The following is a 12,621-nucleotide window of genomic DNA, read 5'->3' as shown; positions in this document are numbered from 1 at the left end:
AGACAGTGTACTAATATTGAATTATGACCTTACATATATTCAAAATGATGACAGCCAACATGTATAGGGTATGGTACCAAATTGCTTTAAAATCCATTTAAATCACGAAATGTTTCCTTCATGGGAAGGATTGGTCGTTGATTTGAAGTCACATTAACTAGGATGGAGTAAAGAGAACCCTTTGTAAGCCAAGTGCATGAATTCAATTCAACAAATGCCACCATCTTCAAATAACACTTATTAAGTACACAAGTGTTTGAGGTCTGCACTCTGTTTATTAATAGAAAAAAAGACGTGTGTTCTAAAGAAGATGTGAGGTGTTCCCGTGCTTTTGTCATTTAAGTGATACGCATGTGAGGTGTAAATGAAATTTTATTGATAAAACACTTCTTCGTTCATTTACTTCATATGAGATTTTGTACCCATCTGATCCTTTTCCTCCACAAGTCAGAATACAGTGAGGCTGGAAACACAAACGTGCATAAAAACCCTGCCGGCTGGGCCTATGTGGTGTTCCCAGGCACACTGAACAGGCTGTTTACAATGAGCAGCCATTTGGAAGGCAGAGCAGAGGCTCTCACTATATCTCACAGAATGGCCCCAATTGCCCCAAGCCATGCCTGTGTTGCTCACACAGTACACTCTTTATAAGCCCAGAGACGGAATTTCAATGAGGAACACTGAGGTATGTTTTTCCAAAAGTGGCATCTGGCTCAAGGATTGGTTACGTGAATGGCCCAGCAGCTGGTTATACCTGTGGTTTCTGCTAATTAGTCTGAGGTTGTGCTGGCTGCCTCCTTGGGCTTCAGAATACATCCAACCTTTCGTCATCATCACAACTCTAAAGATGGCCTAAATGTGTGTGTGTGGTAAAGTCCAGGGGCCTTTGAACTCGGTGCGGATACCTGTCTTATTGTGGACAGAGTGGATATTTATTCCCTGGCCTACACTTATCCACTAATGATGGGTCAAGTCATTTGGATTTCAAATACAGTAATAATTAATCCTGAGGAAGTTTAGCCTAAGTACAGGTTTCCTTTCCCTTAGAACTGACTGTTTCTCCCCAAAGCGGGCAAATGTTTTCTTAAAAAATTAAAAATACTTCTATATCCATCTGTCTCTGTCATGCTTCTTCTTTCTGTATTTATCTCTGTGGATACAGAACTGCTCTGGACATTTGAGGGATGTATATGTTTGCATATGGGTGCATGTATATTTATAAACAGGGTTTTACTATAAGGGGAAAAAAAGATTCCTGGTAGAACTGTGGCCGGAAGGGCCCACTTCCTGCAGTAAAGGCCTCTGGACCACACAGAGAACAGCCCCATCCAGTCCTCCTCATTTCTCTCCTCTGTTCTGGAGAGAACCAATGTAGCAATTGTCTCTCAAGCAATGGGCAAAATATAACCAAAGTATAACCATACCCTTTTGTCTCTGTTTCTGGTGGCCTCTGTGCATCCAAGAGCTTGGTGCACGGCCAGAGAAATATTATCTGGAAGAAAGAGCACAGAATCAGAAATCTGAAGACATGGTTATATTTCCAGGTCTATCCTTGGACAAAGAGATGCTTGTGGATAAATCCTTTCAATTTCTCTGCTCCCCATTTTCCCTGTTTATATAAAATGGTGAGAAGTCAGTCATATTTGTGGGCATCTTGTCTCACAGAATCTATTTGACTCTACTATGAAATTTCCTCAGATAAAAATCTGGGCAAAGAATTCAGCAAATGTAAATAATTTATAAAGTTCTATCCAGAAGAAATTCTTAAACACTTAAAATTGAGGGGCCAATTGTGGTTAGAAGGCTATATCAGATTGTATCAAAACTGGATCTGTCAAGAGAACACAGAAAATTTGGCTAATGATGTCATAACATTGGTGGCTTAGTCATATAGTTCCCAAACCCAATGAAAACTCATGCATTTTGCAGCATCCCTTCCTCTGTCTTTTCTTTACCATCCTTTATGGCCAGCCATATACACTGAAATTCCTTAGCAAGAAAAAACAAAACAAACAAAAAAACCCTCGTTTTTCCTTCTTTCTTGGAAGCTTCCATCCACTCCGACTTTGATTATTTGCCCACTTACTTTTATTGTGTCAGTCAGCCTCAGTTTTAGTCCTGCACCAATCCTGAAGAACTCAACACGTTTTTGCAATTCACACCCCCCACATTCATCCCAAAGCATTAGTGAGCCACGTAGAATTTACCAAATATTTCACTGCTGAAATAGATGAGGACGTTTACACAGCCTCTCCTCCCCACAGACACACAATAAATAACCTAACAAGCCACAATTAGACATTTTTTTTCCCCAGTAAAATCTATTTCACCCCTGACTCAGGCAGTTATCTCTTTCCACCCAAATTTCTGTCCTTGCTCCCCTACCATAATTCTTCTCCCTCAAGAAGGCGGTACCAGCCTGAGGCTCCCTTCAGCCATGCAGTAGCTTATCACATCTCTTTTCCAGAAATTCCATTCAGGTGTGTGCTGGAGTCTCTGGGATGGCCTGTGAGCATCTCTTCCCAACTCTGCGTTCAGCAATGTGATGTTGACAGCTTGAAATTTGCTGTGGTGGGAAACCAGGGAAATTGGCAAATGCTACATATCGAGGCTTCCTCTCTCCTCCCCCCATTTTTTCCCAGAAAGCCAGTTGTTAAACATCCATCAACACACAACTGGGTGATGTGCAAAGCTTTTAATGACAGGTGCAGCACAGGCGCTGAAAAATCAAAATGAAGAGAGTCATCTTTGCCCCATAAATGCATCCAGCTGAATAGCAGCCCAGTTTTCAACAAAGCAGGTGTCTCCTTGCAAAAGAACGTTCCTCCCAACTTCTTAGTAGTCTCCACATCTTCCAGAATTGCTTTATTAGAATGCCAGGGAAGAAATTTTGTCATATACATGCTTCAAAAATTTAGAGGGATTATTTAAAATCTACATAATGAAAGAAATTTAACAACATCTTACTAAGATTTTTTTAAATGTTTTCATTTTTTCTGTAGGGAAGAGATTTGTTCTTTGAGAAAATAGTCTTTTATTAAATAATGCTTTATATTTACAAGTTTTATATTGAATATCATCTATTTGTTAAAAGGACTGCTGCATTCCAATTAAGATAATAAGTTAAAGGTAATAAGGAAACTGCCAAATTCAATTAAAATTACAATTTTAGAAGTATTAAAATGTGAAAAGTAATATGTTTCTTATAATTCAGGAAATATAGCATAATTGGGTTGAAGCAGGCAAACGTAGAGAGATGGGCAAATTGAGACAGACGTTGAGACTGGAAGAAAGCTGAGCAGTCCACGCTGCAGACGTGGAGGTGGCCTACCTGATCTCCTTGTAGGTTTCTTTCTATTTCCAGGAAAAGAGTTGGACAAAAGTAATCTTTTACCTAAGTAGGTGAGAAAGTGTATAGAGGAAACGTTTTCTGATAAGAGAATCAGCATTTCTAATTGGAGTAGAAGAGAAGAGGATTTGATGGAAGAATAAGACTGGTTTTCTGAGTCAAGCAATTTAGGAAGCCAATTGAACTTAAAATTACAAGAATGGGGTGACACAATGTAGCACTTTAAAAAGAGATCCAAAAAGGAATTGAAAGTTGTACCAAACAGTTGGGACAGAACGGTACCAAAATGAATCGAGTCGCTTTTAAAATCTTTACTAAGCACAGATCACCTTTAAAATGTACAGGTTTTAATGTTATTATGTTTGGTTATTTTAGTTGAGTCTATTTTTTAAATTTAAAAAATGATACACATTCGGTGTTGCTCTCAGAGTGTACAGTTATGGTTGTGTGACTGTCTTGGTCCATTCAGGCTGCTATAACAAAGTATCACAGACTAGGTAGCTTATAAACGACAGAAATTTATTTCTCACATTCTGGAGGCTGGGAAGTTCAAGATTGAGGCTGTAGCTTGGTTATGTTCTCTGGTGAGGGCCCTCTTCCTGGTTCATAGCTGAGCCCTTCCCACTGCGACCTCACATGGTGGAGGGGGAGGGAGCTCTCTGGGGCCTCTTTTATAATGGCACTAATCCCATTCATGAGGGCGCCACCCTCATGATCTAAGCACCTCCCAAAGGCTCCACCTCCTAATACCATCATCTTTGGGGGCTAGGATTCAACACAAGACCTGGTCCATCGTATTCTGGCATCTTTATCTGGTAGGTCACAACCTCCTATTGTTGTAAGTAAGGAGAATGAGACCCCAAATTGTAAACTGACCCCCTCAAAACCACACCACCAGTTAGTGCAGGGCTGGGATAGGGCCTTGGCCTCCTTCTTTGTCGTCTACTGCTTTAGCATCTTTAGGGAGAGCAGGTGATCCCCAGGGCTGATCCAGGTCTGTACACGTCCTCACATGCTTCCACATTCTGGTTTATTCTGTCAACAAGGAGCTGTCACAGGAGTGATCTAGTCACTCTGGGCTTTGCTGGGGTGAAAGTGACCCACAGCCTCTCTGGATCCACTGAATTTACTCAGGTGGTGCATGTTCAACCCAAACTTATAGCGTAGGAAGGAGACAGCGATTCAGTCAGCTTTAAGCAGCAACAGAGTTAAGCCTGATTGAGGGAACAATTTGAATGGAAAACATGGGAGACCACGGTAACTGAATCTCTTTCCTTCTCTTTTCCTCTCTCTCTCTTTCTTTCTTTCCTTCTTTCTGGATAGCCCTCCATAGAAAATACCTAGTTTCTCCTTGCATGCTAAGAATGTGCAGGAATAGGTTTAAATATAGTTTAAAGAGGTTTAAAAGGAACCATATGATCAGTATATGCAAGGTGGACATTGACAGTCAATCAATATAGCCTAGCGACCAGCGAGAATCTATGACACCATGTTTTCCACACCTTTGAATTTCACAAAACAGCAAATAACAAAGAAAGAACAAACAAAAATAATGAATGTGAGAGAGAAGGGGAAAAAAAGGAAAGCAGAGAGGGAAGAAAGAAGGAAGGAATAACAAGGTTTTCTTCTTTATGTTTAACAAAATAATGACATAAAGGAAAATTTCCCATCAATTCATCACCATCATTTTTCAGATGAAAGAACACCAAAAAAGTAGGAGGGTAAAAGTATACAAAGTTAGGCTATAGGTAGCTTTTATAAAGCATACATTTAACTTCAGGGGAAAAATAATTATTCTCTTGCTCTTTGTTTTGTCCTGATTTTTGCTACAGACTGGTGGAATACTTCAACACAGACTGATGCTTGTTAGTGGACTGGCTTTTAGAAATCTCAGACAACCTGGAATGTTAGGAGCAAAGTCCTTGACTCTGAAGGATGGTGACCCTTAGGGACTAGAAGAACCAAAGGAATGTTCTTAGGGTGCTGAGTCCAAAGGGTCTTTAAATGTAAGAGGGAATATGAAGGGAAATTGACCCTGATATAATGTAAAGCAACGTGCAGCTTCTCATGGGGCAGAGTCCTTATGCTGGTAAAGCCACAGGCAGAATCATTGCTCTTGCAGTAAACGCGCAGGCAGTCAGAGAGCCCTGTAGCTGGTTGGCTGAGCCAGCATGGGGACCAGGATGAAGGTAAGTTGTGTTGTGAAGGGGGCATAATGAGGAATCAGGACTGAAACCCCAGCTCTCTCTCGAGAGATGCACATAGTCCGCACCCCTGTAACACATGCATAATATCTGTGTTAATATATTTTGACGTGCATTTCCTCATATAATTATTTTCATTGAGTATACTCATTTGTCTTAAGCTCCACTTTTCTAACACTCTTGGGACTGTCTGCAACATGGACAGTAACTCTTTCTACAGAGTTATTGTAATATACTTAGTAGCATACAACAACATTAATTCTGGGAATTAGTCATGTGAATCTAGCTAATTCCATTTTTCCTGTCATTTAACTTTCTCAATTTACGGGTGTCCATTAACGTAAAATGCTTGATTATGAACTGTCTTTCTCTTTGGATAGTGGATGATTTCACCCTAAAACGTGGTAGGTCATTCTGCCTACTCATTAGAATCTTCTGTCACCGCACTGGAGGCTGATTGCCCTGTTTGCATATGGATTAACTTCTTTGAGCCCAACTCAGGTTTTGCTGTCAGCATTCATAACTGATTTCTCTGAGTGGAACAGACGTTATCTCTATACACATGCCTGACTTAACTATTTAGTAAACTTTCCTATAGTGTATCCACAGTGCTATTTTAGTTCTTCTCAATTAATGTTTCTAAATTGTTTTCTAATGCCAAGTTGTAAATAATCCTGGGCTAGTCCAAACCCCAAATACTGGACTAAGATGAACTCAGATAACCACTGAGTATGTGAGAGCCTTCCAGATAATTGGTATACTAATTTCTGTTTCTGATTTCCAAGCAAACTTTTGGAAGTGAAGTATTTAAGGACAATGACATTTTGCCTTGCTATTTCTTATCATATTTCCATAGCGAACAGCCCCAGGATACTAGCTGATAACCTTGGATTTCATTGAACCGGAGGAAGCAGAATCAAGTTGTATAAACCCTCTGCTGAAAATTGCCATTTCATACTCATTTTCTTCAGAATCTTAATTAATTGTTGTGATGGTAGAACCCAGATAGAGAGACCATCTTGCTATAGAATCTCTAGCTTCCAGCTGGCAAGCATTTGCATTCCATGGCATCCTTTCAGAGAGACCATACTTTCTTTACTACTAACTTCTTGCCTAATTTGTTGCACAAAGCTGAGGGAACTCACCAAAATTCCCTTTTACATCTATCCATTCTCAAGAATGTTTTCTAAACAGTATGGAGATTCCTCAAAAAACTAAAAATAGAACTACCATACGATCCAGCCATCCCACTACTGGGTATTTATCCAAAGAACCTGAAGTCAGCAATCCCAAAAGTCCTGTGCACCCCAATGTTTATTGCAGCACTGTTTACAATAGCCAAGACGTGGAAGCAACCTAAGTGCCCATCAACAGACGAATGGATAAAGAAGATGTGGTACATATATACAATGGAATACTACTCAGCTGCAAAACAGAACAAAATCATTCCATTTGCAATAACATGGATGGACCTTGAGAGAATTATGTTAAGTGAAATAAGCCAGCAAGAGAAAGATAATCTGTGTATGACTCCACTCATATGAGGAATTTAAAACTATGGACCAAGAACAGTTTAGTGGATACCAGGGGAAAGGTGGGGTGGGGGGTGGGCACAAAGGGTGAAGTGGTGCACCTACAACATGACTGACAAACATTAATCTACAATTGAAATTTCACAAGATTGTAACCTATCAATAACTCAATTAAAAAAAAAAAAAGAATGTTTTCTACCTTTTACTTATATCCAGTCTACTTCTTTGCCTAGAAGTGGTGAACTTACATGGAGATTCAAAAGTTGCAAAATATCAATGGGCCCAATATACTTCTTGAAAAACTCAGTGACTCAGGCTGATGAAAGAGCTCGGGACCACCAGCCTAAGCCAGATGGGCCCTGGGGATTCAGAGACACTCCAGTCACATCAGTCTATGACCGTTAACAACTAGACAACTGATGCATTCTGTACCAACAGCTGGAGCTTCTGGGAGGTCTTTAACCATAGCCCTGAGCAAAGGGCATTGAGGTAATCTGGGATGGAGGTCACCAACGGATGGAAAACTGTGGTGGGATTCTCACTGGTGAGGAGGGAGAAGAGGTTACAGCCTTTTTGCCAAATCCTCTGTGGCTGGATTCAGTGCCCAAGTGATGATTTCCATTGCGAATGCAGTCTAACATTGGTGGTATCTGTCTTTGGGAGAAAAACAAGTTCTGATACTGAGTACCACTCTTTAGTCAAGAGACACTGCCAAAATGTGTTCTTGGGGTCTGATTTCACATAATTGTGATGGGAATTTTCTTATCTGGAATAATTATTTCAGGAACAAAAATGCCTTTGTGAAATTAAATGAATGTGAAACTTAAAGCATTGGAATCATCCTGGAGGTAGGAGGGCCTGTGTTCTTCTTTTTCAAAATTTCCATGTTGAAAGAGAAGATGGGCAGCTTCTTAATCTAATTAAGAAAAATGAAATATAAAATGAAACCAACGTTTTCTTCTTCCACCCCTCCGACCTGCACGTTTTCCTTTGAGGTTTTAGTTCTAATTAGCTGGTAACTCGACTCACACAAAAGCTGGTTCAAAATGCACTTCAGAGCTCCACTCTACACGATCATCTGCAGCAAAAAGCCATGGCCACAGACTTTGGACATTGCGCTGGCACTAACCGAAGTTTATAGGGTCATACTCTTCAGGGTCTACCTTCCCCAAAAAGCAGGGAGAACAGATGTGTGAAAGAACAAACACATCCAGCTCTGCCTAACATTGTACAAATGCACACAAAGTATTTGCAGCTTATATAAGCAGTGATATAAGTGAGTTTTGCTTTGTGGTTTGGAAATATTTGTGGCTCTGACAGTAATGAAGGGAGACATATGAATTACATATTAAGCAATGATCTCTTCTACTCATCTCTGATGTGCATGTAACATGGTCCATGCCGTTGACAGCCGAGAAAGCTGAATAGAACATTCATATCCAGAGCAATAGGCTAATGCGTGCAAGAACTGGCCGTATGACCAAAGCCATCCTGGGGTCAGGCTCAATAACAGTCCGCTATGTGAACAGCAGAATATGAGAATTCATTTTGAGAAGGCTCACCTCCCATTTGGACGCAGATGGCTTGGAAAATGTACCTAGAACAAAAGTTTCAGCCATGTTCTCCTCCCCTAGCCTCCCTGCTAAGATGATGCCAGTGAGATGGGTAGCTTTTTGCCTAGTCAGATTATTGCTCTTTAAGCTGATACTAATTTTTGTTGGTTTTACTGGATTCCATATATCAGAAGGATTCTTAAGTTGTCAAACACACGTGTGCTTGCACACACATTTTTATTGCACTAGAATTAATAAAGTGTGGCAAGTAATGAAACACTTTACATTCCTTTTTGTTATAAAAATGGGTAAAGTCACCGTAATATGTTTCTTACAATGGTTGAATACCCAACTAGATTTTGAGAATAAATGAATTGTGTTTACTGAGCCCCAAATATTCTTTTCTTTCAGTCTTTCCCTCTGAGTTTATGTTCAAATCCTGACAATTGTTCTGAAGTGATATTGCCATGATAGCTGTAGGAAAAACCTAGAAATAGACTTGTTGTTGGTTTGCCAGATTCAAGGCTCATCTCTTCATTCTTACCAGAACTTGTGGTCCTTAGGACTTATTTTGATTGTCGCTTACCTTCCTAGCATAAAAGTGGTTCTAATGTGCCTTTTTAAAATAAAATTTAAACTGTTGTTTTTTGTGTTTAAAAGCTCTTCTACTTGGCTTCTCCCCAACCTGTCCCAAAGGTTCCTTTCACTACCCATGCCATTGTTTCTGTCTGTTATTACTTAATAGGAATCCTCATTTCCTGTAGAATGCGGCAGATCTCATGTCTAGCCCTCTGACAGCTTATAGATCTAATTAAATTCAATAAACACGTATTAAGTACCTATTTCCAGGCTCTATGCCAGGCTCTATCTGCTCATTTTGAACCAAATTACACACTGTTTTTATTTATTGATTTTTTTACATTTCCTCTTGGTATGCCATCTAGCCAACCAGAAAGAAATCCTGCTCCGTGAGGGTGTGAGCCTGGTCATACACCTCTCATGGCAAGCCCCGTGAGTGCTTCAAAAAGGCATGCGGGCACACTTCTTGGTTGATTTATTTACACTGTCTTTCCAGAGAAGTCTCCTGTATACCATGTAATTCTCCAGTTCTCTAATCCTTCCCACCACCCTGACTACACGGAGCTTAGAGCTGCATCCCAGTAGAGCTGAAATGTATGAATCCTATTTCTTCCATTTATCCTGCTCTGTGCATTTGATCGTAAGCTCCTTCAAGGTGGAAGCTATCTCCCCGGCCTTCTTTGTCAATCCCCACAGCTCTTTCTCTGCTATAGCAAAATTTCCATATAGTATATTTTCCATATGTACACTTGTCTGCTATAGCAACCTTTCTGTAAATTCTGGTTTCCTTAAAGTGAGAGGCTGATGAGGAATGGAGAACCACACACCTTTCCTGTCTCCCTCTTGTCCATCTGTTCCTGGCTGGGGTGTGAGTGCTTGCTGCCCAACTTGCCTTTGCCCATCTGCCGAAATGAGGGAGAATGCAGTGCTTTCATTCACTTAAGTAGGAAAGAGATATTCAGATGAAATTGAATAGTATTTGGTCAGGTGTCTAAAGTTGGTGTTTGGGGGAAAAAGCATGAGAATACTTCGTCTTCACATTTGGCCTCCTCATTATATACTATATTAATTATGCAGGTGATTCAAGGCTCAATTCAATGGATATTTTTCAGGTGCGCCAATTAGGAGTAGAAATAGGAGCCTGGGGCACTTCCCATGACATTCAATATTCAACATTTAACACCCAGCATAGCAAGACAGGGCCGTCACTCACCGAAGGTGTTTGGCTCCAGTTATAACCCTAATAGACATTTGAATGCTTGGAAACTTTAGAAAATGTGTCATGCCTTAGGTACCTTCCCCCATGCCAAATAAAACAATATTAAGTGTTTAAAAAGATGTTATCAATAGCATATTTTTTCTGACAAAAAATTGTTATGAGAAAATAGGGAAAACAAATGGGTAATTATCTGGGAAAAATAGGATCATAGTGTGCATACTGTTTTGTGATTTTTGTTTTCGTTTCTTACTTTTGTACTTTTTTGTTTAATTTATGTTATAAAATATTTTTCTATACCAGTATACTCCAAAGTGAGTTCTGTTTTACATGAGTTGTTAGTAAATATTACATATTTAAAAAAGGTAAAGAGTTTCATGATGAGAAATTTTAGCAATTCTGGTTAAATAGGGTTTCTGCTGTAGGACTTTTTAGAGCCTTTAATGAATTAACGTCCATTGTGATTCTTAAAAATAAGGGACGTAGCATAGAATTTCTCTACATTATTTTACCAAGGACGTTGTTTATGTGTTATGTATGTGTGTACACGTGTGTGTATTTATGTAATTTTTGTGGAACAAGTCTTCTCCTGAACACACTCTGGGAACAGTAGAAGACACAGAACTATGAACAATCTTGGGACATAACTTGGAAAATTCATTAAAACATGCTACAAAAATTCCTGCTTTGAGCTTGTTTCTTGTGTGTATCTGTATATATGAGCTTCTTTATTAGCTGGTGAGAGATTTGACTACAGAACCATTAATTTGGCATGTCACCTGCTTACATCTGACGGAACTAATGCTCTGTGCAACCTAATTTGTTACAAATAATGAGCTGGGGCTACATGATCCTTATTCATGCCATAATTGATGCTGGTCTTCCATACCTAACAATGTATTCAGAATATAGCATCCCTGTTTGCCCCACTAAAGATATAATATGATCCACATTAGTTTATTTTCCAATGCTATTTTTGTGTTTCATAAAAATACATTGACAAGAAAATAAGCTATTAATCAATACTGTGTAAAATTTCAGTCTAGAATTTCCTATGAAATTTAAGCGGAAATGCTCCTGTGTGGGAGAAAAATAGCAACAGCCTGAATTTCTAGCAGGGATTCACCTCCACTCCACTGGTCCATTTTTTCTTTGACTTTGTGCCCTGTCTATGATTTTGTTCCACCCAGCCAGCATCTTTGTTTGGCTTCTCACAAGCCTATTTGTCTCCTGCTCCCACAGTTGTATATGTCCTGTGGTTTCCCATTTGCTCTGTGTTTAAATGAAAAATGTATATAGTTTCTCTCTCGAGTTAAGTTATGCTTATCAGCGTTTTGCAAAAAACAGTTTGAAGACAAATATGCAGCAAATGACCCACTTGGTGCTGCTGATATGGTTTCTTTAAAAAGCAGAGGTTTCGAAAACAGCTTATCCATCAATAGCTCCGATGGCACATTGTGGTTCCTTTGCACAAACATATCCCCTTTCTCTCCCAACCCTATCACCACAAAAGATAATTTACTTGCCATGTTGGCTGTTTTCCTTTTGATTTTAAGACTCTTCCCTTTCCTATTCTGTTTATCATAGGTACTGCTAAGAAACTTCTAGAAATGTACAACTCAACGATGGGTGGTGTGCTTCATGTTAGGACCATAAGAGGAAAATGAATGAAACAATGGTTTGGACATTGTTCTCAAGCAGAATGTAAGGGTGGCTGATCCTCTGAACTTAAACTTAGGTCTCCTGATGAAAATATATTGCTCCAATGAATTTTTGGTAAATGACTTATAAATGTTTGTAAACTATCATATTCATTTGAAATAAATGCTGAGACAGTTGGTGACATCCTCCATATGGTGATCTTTTAAAAAAAATACTTCTTTGTGTTCTTACCTGCATAATTTATCCATTTATCGGTATATAATTTTTTTGTAGTGACGCAAATATTTTATCTTCATTCACCCTTCACCCACGAAGCACTATGATATGTTGGATGCTATGCTGTAAAGTTGGGATGGTCCACTACATGGACTTACCCAGAAGTTCATTATACTCTACAGAGAATCACACCTTGACGAATATCATCAGTGATACACATTTGCTAATTAGTAACTATGTGCAAAGGATTGTGCTGGGCATTGAAGGAAGATGTAAGATTGGAGCCCTGCTTTCCAGCAGGTGGGATGAA

The 12,621-nt window shown here is 39.4% G+C and overlaps 1 long non-coding RNA gene across 1 annotated transcript in view; it reads left to right on the top strand.

The window, feature by feature from the left end:
- The window catches only part of LOC123284215 (uncharacterized), a 73,981-nt gene extending 61,707 nt beyond the window's left edge, over window positions 1–12,274 (top strand). The window contains exon 4 of the long non-coding RNA XR_011501936.1: window positions 12,021–12,274. This is a non-coding gene — a long non-coding RNA (uncharacterized lncRNA). The remainder of the gene's footprint in view (window positions 1–12,020) is intronic.
- The last annotated feature ends 347 nt before the right edge of the window (window positions 12,275–12,621 follow it).

The sequence above is a fragment of the Equus asinus genome, chromosome 3, assembly GCF_041296235.1.
Source record: "Equus asinus isolate D_3611 breed Donkey chromosome 3, EquAss-T2T_v2, whole genome shotgun sequence".
Taxonomy (NCBI): domain Eukaryota; kingdom Metazoa; phylum Chordata; class Mammalia; order Perissodactyla; family Equidae; genus Equus; species Equus asinus.
This window is presented reverse-complemented; position numbering and strand designations above follow the sequence as displayed.